This window comes from Geotrypetes seraphini, chromosome 5 (assembly GCF_902459505.1).
Source record: "Geotrypetes seraphini chromosome 5, aGeoSer1.1, whole genome shotgun sequence".
Classification (NCBI taxonomy): Eukaryota; Metazoa; Chordata; class Amphibia; order Gymnophiona; family Dermophiidae; genus Geotrypetes; species Geotrypetes seraphini.
Genome location: NC_047088.1, coordinates 217,540,798 through 217,550,517, shown reverse-complemented (window position 1 = coordinate 217,550,517; position 9,720 = coordinate 217,540,798). Strand labels below are relative to the sequence as shown.

At 43.4% G+C, this 9,720-nt stretch overlaps 1 protein-coding gene across 3 annotated transcripts in view; it reads left to right on the top strand.

The window, feature by feature from the left end:
* Positions 1-329: 329 nt before the first annotated feature.
* The window catches only part of GPD2 (glycerol-3-phosphate dehydrogenase 2), a 248,117-nt gene continuing 238,726 nt past the window's right edge, over positions 330-9,720 (top strand). Inside the window, exon 1 of one of the 3 annotated variants that reach the window (XM_033943995.1) lies at positions 330-350. The gene's annotated coding sequence lies outside the window, so the exon portion shown is untranslated. Of the gene's footprint in view, positions 351-403; positions 788-9,720 lie in introns of those variants that run through there. The other 2 variants (XM_033943994.1, XM_033943993.1) reach the window with 2 other exon arrangements.

Here is a 9,720-nt window from a genome sequence, read left to right as displayed (position 1 = left end):
TTATTTTCCTGTACAGCCTAATTTGGAGACAACAGAGCCTTGGCAGAGGGCAATCTTAAAAGTTCCAAATTATGTAGAATTCGGGAAAAAAAAGACTACTGCAATCAACAGCGGTGCCGATTTTATAACTCCCGGTTACATTGTTTAACACTTACCGCTTTAGCAGCAAACCATAGTTAACCAGCAGTGTGCAACAAGTTCTCTACCCGGGATGATGCAGGAAAGCTCTCACTGACACACAGGCCACTGTGGGTGTGGCGACCTCCACGTGCAACGATGGCTGCACGTGGAGGTGACCACAAGCATGCGCCAGTAGATCAGGTGACTTCTGATGCTGCCGGCCCGTAAAGGTAATACCGTAGCGAGAGCTTTGCTGCATCAGCCCTGGTAGAGAACTGTACGGCTGCGCTGAATTACTGACATACAGGAGAAGGCGGTACATAGTCGTCTTGGAGGAGCTTGGGTAGTTAGGTAGTCACTAAGGGGCTCGTACATTCCCGCGGGAACTACTGCCATCTTTGCGGGATTTCCGTCAACCTCGTTCTCGTGCAGGTCTCTTATTTCCCAACCTGTTTCTAAGATCACCCGCACCATGCCCCACAATTTTTCCTTCTCCGTCGGCCCCACCTTCGTCTGACGTAACTTTTTCAGTTCCTCCAGTGTCCTACCCTCTAATGCAACTTCCTGTTTCCGGAAAAGCGGGACGCGAATGAGGGGAAAGAAGTTGTGTCAGGGGACGGGGCACCGGAGAAGGAAAGCTGCAGGATTCTTGGTGGGTGACTTCAAGGTATGAGTTTGACAGTTGGATGGGGGGTTGAGGGGGGACGAGCCGGATCGAGTTCATGCTGAACCGGGGAGAGCAGAAAAGAGAGGGAGAGGTGGAATGCGTGTGAGAGGCAACGGAATGCGCGTGTCATATGCCTAATGCTTCTGACTTGGTATCTCTGTAACAGAATACTTTACATGATTAGCTGTTATTCCAGTTATTGTCACTAAATTTCCAAACAGGATAACTATGGAAAAATAAAACGTGTGCGATCGGTGCTCTGTGGTTGTAAGAGGAGTAGGATCCTCTAAAGATAAAATTCAAGTTAGAGCTACTGGTGTAATTCAAGGTCTAGTCTCCATAACTTGTATTTGCCACCTCCTCCACTCTCTTCTTAGTCTGCTCTCGCCTTCACTGCTAATGCCCTTTTAATATCCTTTCTTATTCAAACTCCCTTTACAGCAGTGGTCTCAAACTCATACCCTTTGCAGGGCCACATTTTGGATTTGTAGGTATTTGGAGGGCCTCAGAAAAAATAGTTAATGTTTTATTAAAGAAATGACAATTTTGCATGAGGTAAAACTCTTTATAGTTTATAAATCTTTCTTTTTGGCCTTCTTAATAATAATATTGTAATTTATAGCTAAAGAGACAGATGATCAAGAAACTGTTTTATCTTACTTTTGTGATTATGATAAACATACCGAAGGCCTCAAAATAGTACCTGATGGGCCACATGTGGCCCCTGGGCCACTAGTTTGAGATCACTGGTTTAGCCTATATTGCACTGATAGCCAAGGACAAACACCCCCCCCCCCCCCCACATATACGTTTCCAATACCAACAAGCCCCTCAAGCTAAAATACAGTTTGCGAGTTTGAGACCACTGCTTTACAGCTGCACCTCTTTCCTACTGGTCGGTTTCCACCATCTTGTCTCCACTTCTCATTCTATTTAAATTAATTCTTCTTCAAGTTTATCCACTTTTTTTTTTGTCTTTTTCTTTCGGAGGCCTATTGCTCTGTAATGCTTATCAATTTTTTTGTTGCTGTGACACCATGATTGAGGCCAGATACAGTTGTGTTGTCGCCTGGAGGTGCAGAATGATGGTGCACTTATGGAGAGCCCACCTAGATTGTGTGACTCCTCTTTTGGAGTCCCAGCACACCATTTGGGAGACTCTGCTGTACTACTCTTTGGTACCACATGGCTGGCCATGAGCTTGATATCTTGAGGAGTACATGTATCTCGGGGAAGGGAGGCAAAGTTCTATGTTTAAGGTTGATTGGACCTTTAAAAAGGAAGGCTCCTGTTTTATTCCATAAGCAATATTTGTGAATTTTTGAAGTTCTGAAATTGTTCAGAGATCTTAATTTAAATAGAAATCATGAATGGGTGAACATTACTTAGTTTTCAGCATTTAGTCTCCAAAGAATTCCCAATTAGCTTATGTATGTTTGTCAACACAGCTTTCACATATTTTGAAAATATGATCTAAATTTTAAAACATTTCCATTTTATCATTATCTTTTATTTTGTGATTTTTTTTTCTACACGACTTTTTTCATATTCTTTCATCCTCTTATTTGTATTTTTCATTTCTAAATAGTACCACATGCTGCATAATGAAAGTCTGATATGCTTACAAACTTCATTGTATTTGGGCAACACCAAAGTTAATAATATATCTATATCTTTGTAAAACTAGTCATTCAGAATAAGTAAACAGAAATGATGCAATCGAAAGAGAGCTGTTCAAATCTTGAAAACAGAAAATCTAGTTTGGTAGGAGGCTATGATTCAAATCCCAATGAGGCTGTCTGTGATTTTGGACAGGTCACATGACCCTCCATTCTAGTGCAATGTACCTAGCAGTCCTGAACAGTAGGGTTATGCATCTGAACCTTCAAGTTGCTTGCAGAATGCTGTCAATCACCTTTGAAATCTGTCTCCTTCCCAGGCAGCTGCTCCTGCCAACTTTGCTTTTTTCTGCAAGCAAGTTGCTCAAGTGTTTCTACTCTACGGTTTTATTATTTTAGGGTATTATTTCTTAGTGTTCGGTTGGAGGCTCGGTGCCTAGAGTTCCTACTTGTTGGGACCTCTGCCTGGGAGAAGGCACAGACTCGTGTAGCGGAAGTCTGCTGCCAGAAGGATCAGCCCTTGGACACCTAGCTAGCCAGCCTGCAATAGTAGTTTATGTAGCTCAGGGGCCATCTTCTGCATAGCTGCTCGCATCCCTTATTTGTCCAGAGCTTGAGCACAGAATGTTTGACTCTTTCCTGGCTTGTCTCGGATTAATAGTGAGCTGGCTACATGGTTTTCTGGAGGTTGAGGCTTAGTCTGACATAGGTCCAACTGGCATCCCAATAACCAAGTTTGTCCTGTTAACCTATGAGGTAGAGTTCTCCATTTGTCCCAGCTGCACTCCTAAGCTGAAGTAGGCAGGCACATGACACACAGTGAGTAAAGGAAAAATTGGGTCACCGCACCACATCAAAAGTGTAATTTTGAAAGTTTTTGCAGCCAGAGCCAAGGACCCTCACCTCTAAAACCCCTTTTCCCTGCATTTTTTTGTGCTTCTGGGTTGTCTCCATGTGCTGTTTTTGGCTCAATTTTGCTGGCAGTGGCCATCTTGGATTTTAAACAATCTTTTTTTTTTTCTAAAGCCTCCATTTGCTTCTAAATTTCTCGATTTTTCTTAAGATTTGATAGAGATGTCCCTCTCAGGCTTTCCTACCACTGTTATGTCAGATGGCTGGCTGAGGAGCATCCATGTTGTACATGCAGTGGAGCGCACGGGGAGTGGAGGCGGGAGCATTCAGCTTATCCTCCTCTTGAGTCTTCAAGGGCTGGAGATTCACAGGAGGTGTGCTTCCAAGGGAACAAACCTTTTCCACAGTCCTCCAAAGGTGCATTGTCTAAGTGCAGACACATGGTCCAAAACTAACCTCCTTTCCTAATGAAGGAGCTGTGATGGCTACTCAGGACCGTAATTGTCTACTCAGGAGACAATTTGAAGCTTTGGCCTTAGGGATTAAGGTGGCAGCCTCGGCTTCCTTTGCCACATCTGACTGGCCAGAGTCCTGACCTTGGTGGAAGACTCCCAGATGCTCCTGTCTGGGGTGAATTAACAGTGTCTATTCAGACAGTGGGCAGGAGATTCAGCCTCTAAAGTCACACTGAGCAGGCTTCCCTTTCAGGAACAGATGCTATTTAGCAAGGGTCTGAATGACCTGATAACCAACGTTTTGGACTGTTGTCCTAGGGCCAGACAGGACCCTGGACAACTCGGAGTCCGGGAGGCCAAGCGACGCAGAGGTCCTTTCAGGGGTCACAGCAGAGGTTTAGAGGGGGCAGGAGACAGCAAGCCTCTGGCGCTCGCCACTCTTCAGCCTCGAGGAAGCACAGTAATGCCAGGATAGGGGCCAAGCCTACCTAGATAGGAGGCAGGCTTTCGGCCTGTTGGCCAGCTTGGGCTCAGATTGGCGCAGACTGTTGGGTCCTGGAAGTTTGAGAACGTTACAAAATTGAGTTTTGTGCCTCCCATCCAGACCTTTTCATAGATTCTCCAACTGTCTGTCCGGAAACAGACCTCAGAGTCTAGGCAACAACGCATGTCTGTTTTGATTCCCACTCTATTCTCACTGCTTGGGATATTACTATACCTGGATAATAATCTATTTTGATAGGATAGAAAAGGAGAAGAGCTGTGTCAAAAATATTATTAAAGTAGCTACTATCTCTCTTCACTTATCTCCCCCTCACCACCACGTGAGCTCCACTCAGCTGGTAAGTCCCTCCTTTAAGTGGGAGGATATGTGGGGAGTGTCCTAATTTATTCCTCAGTTAAAATATCCATTTTTATGGATATCTTTTGATTCATGAGTAAATCAAAGAAAATTTTTGTTGTTTACTTGCAATTTAATCACTTTCTTTTCCAGAGATAATTAAAAAAAAAGATTTGACATCGATATGTGAACATTTCTTAAGAAAGTACTGAATATTTCATGGGGTGTCCTAATTTTTTTTCACATGACAGTATCTTCATACACCCTGTTCGCAGAAAGTTTCTGTAGCTCACCAACACTTCCAGTACAGAGTTCTGCCATTTGGCCTGGCTTCTTCTCCAAGAGTATTCAGCAAGTGCCTTTTGGTTGTGGTAGCAACCTTGCACATTCACAGGTTTCAACTATTTCCATATCTAGACGATTGGCTGATAAAAGCTGCCTTGCCTCAAGATCTGCTTTTCACAACACAGCTGACAATAGCATTTCTTCAACAACTAGGGTTCAAAGTCAACTTTCCAAAGTCTTAAATTCAACCATCCCAAAAACTGCAAATCACACCGTTAATCTATGGGCTTTCCTACCTCAACAAAGACAAGGCACTTTGCTTCAGCTTTGCAAGCAAGTTTCTCTTCTACAAACCATTTCAGCCAGACAGCTGATGCGGCTTTTGGGACACATGGCATCCACAGTCCCTGTTACCCCCTTTGCAAGGCTCCATCTCAGAACAGCTCAGTGGACCTTAGCATCTCAATGGTCTCAGGCTCTCGATCCTTTCTCTCAAAAGATTACAATCAACTTGCCTCTTCATCAGTCACTTCAGTGGTGGATGGATCTGACCAATCTTTCCAGGGGTCTACTGTTTCACATCCCTCCACATTAGAAAGTACTCATCACAGATGTGTCCATGTATGCTTCAGGAGCGCACCTGGACAGTCTTCGCACACAAGGCCGCTGGTCTGCTCAAGAGACAACATTAGCACAAGAAGAAAAGCACAAACCCAGCCTCGATAGGATCAGCAACAAAAGAGGCAAGTGAGATGTCTTAAAACAACCGAAAAAGCCACATTTATTAGTCCAACAAAAAGAAACTCTCATCTGTAGCGGTCCCATAAGTCGTTATAGAATCAAAAAATAAAACCAACATGCAAAACTTAAAATAATCATTAAAATGATGCTAAATCGTTAAAAGGTCAGTGTCTAAAAAGTTGTTATGCTGCAAAAGTGAAAAGGGCAGGCATTTGTAAGAAAAACAATGACACTTGACCCATCAGTAAGATAAAAATCCTTCGAGCATGTAAAAGATAAAAAGACACTGATCTGCCCTATAAGTAAAATGAAAGTGAAAAGAAAATCCATCAACAAGAAAAGCAGGCAAAACTAAAACAAATTCTAAAATGAACCGACCAGTGTGATATATTTGAACAGGGGAGGACACTATCATGGCACGAAACCAAAAAATGTTGGAGACTTAAACAGGAAATACTACCGACCCAAAAAACAATCCTAACAAAAATATAAAAGGGGTAATCTTACCTTGTTGGCATGTTGTACTCTGGAGTGAAACCAAAGTGAAACAAAAAAAACAACGCATGTGTATGCACATCTATTAGAACAAGGGAGGGAGCCAATGAAACACTGCTTGAAGCTGCGCATGTGCAAAGTATGAAAATACCAAAATGTACCAGAACAGGGATAAAGGGAACAAGAAAAGAACACATAAAATCTGATCTGCCAATTTAAAATTAAAACCTTAGCAAACAATCTTATCGAGATAATTAGAATCAAAACAGGGAAGAAAAATGAATGCTGTAAGAAACGACACCTAGAATCTTAAAACATCTATAGAAACAGATAGAAAGTATCACAATGGTGACTTTTGTTAGATCTTGAAATTTTAAAACTGCTATAGAAACGATTAAGAAATTTGAAAAATAGGAAATATAGCAATGGTGACCTTTATACATATGTCTAGCATGAAAGAATAAATAAACGTGGAGGGGCGTAATAAAAACAAACAGACATCTAAGTCCTCTTTTGGCCTAGGCCTTAAACGCTGAAAGCAGAAGCAGGGAAAATGTCCTTTTAAGAAAAAAAAATCCAAAAGGAGATTTGTTTTGATAATGGCCTGCCTCTACACCCAGACCACCACAACATCTACACTTACCACATATAGTCGATGAAAAAAAAATCCTAAGTCTCAAATGCCCAACACAAGAGCTTTTAGGCGAAGGAGGAGCCAGTCCTTTGCCTAAAAGCTGGATTCAAACTAAACTAAGCCTTAAGTTTATATACCGCATCATCTCCACGGAAGTGGAGCTCGACACGGTTTACAGAGCTTAAAAAATAAGAAGAGAGGGGAGAAGGGTTTACAAAAGCATGTAAAAAGAGGGGATGTAGACAGAAGGAGAGAAAGTTATATGCTAGGGAAAAGCCAGGTTTTCAGTTGTTTTCGGAATAGTTGGAGGGAACCCAGGTTCCGCAGCGGGACAGTGAGATTGTTCCAAAGGCCCATGATTTTGGAGAGGAGGGATTTTCCCAGTTTACCTGCATGGAGGATGCCGTGTAGAGACGGGAAGGATAGTTTATGTCTGTGGGCTGATCTGGTGGTGGCAGGCGTCTGGGCGAGGAAGGATAGAGGGATTAGTGGCGGAAGGATGCCATGAATGATCTTGAAGGCTAGGCAGGAACATTTGAAATGAATTCTGGAAAGTACTGGGAGCCAGTGAAGATTGGTAAGTAGTGGGGAGACGTGATCAGATTTGCGTTTAGCAAAAATCAGCTTGGCCGCAGTATTCTGGATAAGCTGGAGTCTGCGGATACTTTTTTTGTTAGGCACAAGTAGATGGCATTACAATAATCGAGTTTGGATAGGATGATGGATTGTACAAGGACGGTGAAATGTTTTTGGTGAAAATAGGATCTAACTTTCCTCAGCATGTGGAGGCTGAAGTAACAAAATTTTGCCAAGGAGTTCAGGTGATCGTTGAGGGAAAGGGAGGAGTCGATGGTGATGCCGAGGACCTTGCTAGAGAATTCAAGGTGCAGAGCAGGGCCTGTGGTAGAGTGAAGAGGGTTGGCAGGTGTGCTAGTTTTGGGCCGAGCCAGAGTAATTTTGTTTTTGATTCATTTAGTTTCATCTGTACAGAGAGGGACCAGGTGTGAAGTCTCGTTATGTATGAAGAGATGTTCTCTTGGAGGTTTGTAAGGTTTGAATCTGTTTCGAGGAGGATAAGGATATCGTCTGCATATGTGTAGATTGTTTCAAGGGGGGATAGTTTGAGGAGCTTCAGGGAGGTCATATACATGTTGAAGAGAATAGGGGATAGGGGGGAGCCCTGAGGGACACCACAGGATGGTGTCCATGAAGCAGATTTGGAGCCGTTTGTGTTGACAATATAGGAACGAGCGCGGAGGAAGTTTGAGAACCAGTTTAGAACAGAGGAGTCTATTCCTATCTCTGAAAGTTGGTAGATTAGTATGTCATGGTGTACGACGTCGAAAGCTGCGGAGAGATCAAACTGTAGGAGAACAGCAAATTTTTTTCGGGCGTGTAGTTGTTGCACCTTTGAGATTAAGGAAACTAGGAGGGACTCGGTGCTGAAATTGGGCCTAAATCCGTATTGGTAATGTTGGAGAATGGAGAATCTCTCTAGGTAGGAGGAGAGCTGAGTAGCGACTATGGTCTCTAGAAGTTTTGTTAAAAGAGGGATGTTTGCTATGGGGCGGTAGTTCGATGGTGAGGAAGGGTCGAGATCGGCTTTTTTCAGAAGAGGGGATAAGGCAATGTGTCCCATTTCGGAGGAGAACAGGCCAGATAGTAAAACTTTATTTATAAGGTTTGTAAGGGAAGAGATGGCCTGCGCAGGGATGTTTTCGTAAAGGTAGGATGGGAAAGGATCTAGGATACACTTGCAGGATTTAAGTTTGAGGCAGAGTTTAGAGATCTGGGTCTCGGATACAAGTTCGAATGTAGTCCAAGATCTGTCGGCAGGGATAGGGTCAGAGTCTTTCGGGGAAAGAGAGTTATAGGAGATAGCTGAGGGGAACGAACTCTTTATGGTAGTGATCTCATTGAAGAATTTGGCTAGGTCATTTGGAGATGGGAGGGGGCGGAGTTGTTTTTAGAAGTTAGGTTCCGCCAGATGTGGAACAGTGTACTGTTTTGGTTTTTTGACTTGGAGATTTTATCTCCATAGTAAATCTTCCTAGCTTTTTTTAGCACGGAGTTGTAGAATTTGATGTTTTCTCTCTAGGATTGCTTGTCTAGGGGGGATTTTGATTTTTTTCCATTTCCGTTCTAGGGCCCGACACTTCTGTTTTAATTCTCTGTGGTATGGGAGATACCAGGGAGCCTTGTGAGAGTAGGAGATGGGTTTAGTGGCTAGAGGGGCAAGGACACGGTATGTGGTTTCGGAAAGAGTCACCCAGTTGTGCCAGATTGAGTCTGGGTCCATGTGATTGGGAAGAGGAGGGAGTTTGTTGAGAAACTGGGACCAGAATAATTCACTTGAGATTTTTTTGTGGTAGGAGATGAAGTTTGTGGCATGGGTTGGGGTATCAAGGGCTGACATGAAGACTGGGAGGCAAAAAGAGCCAAGGAGGTGATCAGTCCAGGGGACATGTTCCCAACGGGTCATGTCTGCGGAAGTTTTGTGCTCAGTCAGGTCAAGAAAACTAATGATGTCAATGGAGTGCCCTTTTTCGTGGGTAGGGGTGGGCGGGGGAGCAGTGAAGCCTAAGGAAGTGAGGAAGTCTTTGAACTCAGTTGTGTCCTTGTTGGTGTTGTCTTCTAGGTGAAGGTTTATGTCACCAATGATCAATAGTCTTTGGAATTTTAGATAGGCCTTTGTTATGGTCTCAAGAACTAAGTCGGAGGATTTGTTCCAGGGGGTGGGTGGGCGGTAAAGTAGTAGGATGCCTAAAGGGTGGGGGCGAAGTTCGTCGTTTATTGAGGTTAGCATGAATTCCAAGGAAGGATGACTACCCTTTTCGAGGAGCTCAACATTAAAGAATGATTTGTAGAGAAGGGCTAGACCTCCTCCTTTTCGGTTTATTCTAGGAGAGAAAAGACCATGGTAGCCTGGAGGACAGAGTTCATTTTGGGTGAGTAAGTCATCTTTTTCGATCCATGATTCAGTGATGCACAAAAAACCTGGATCAAAATCC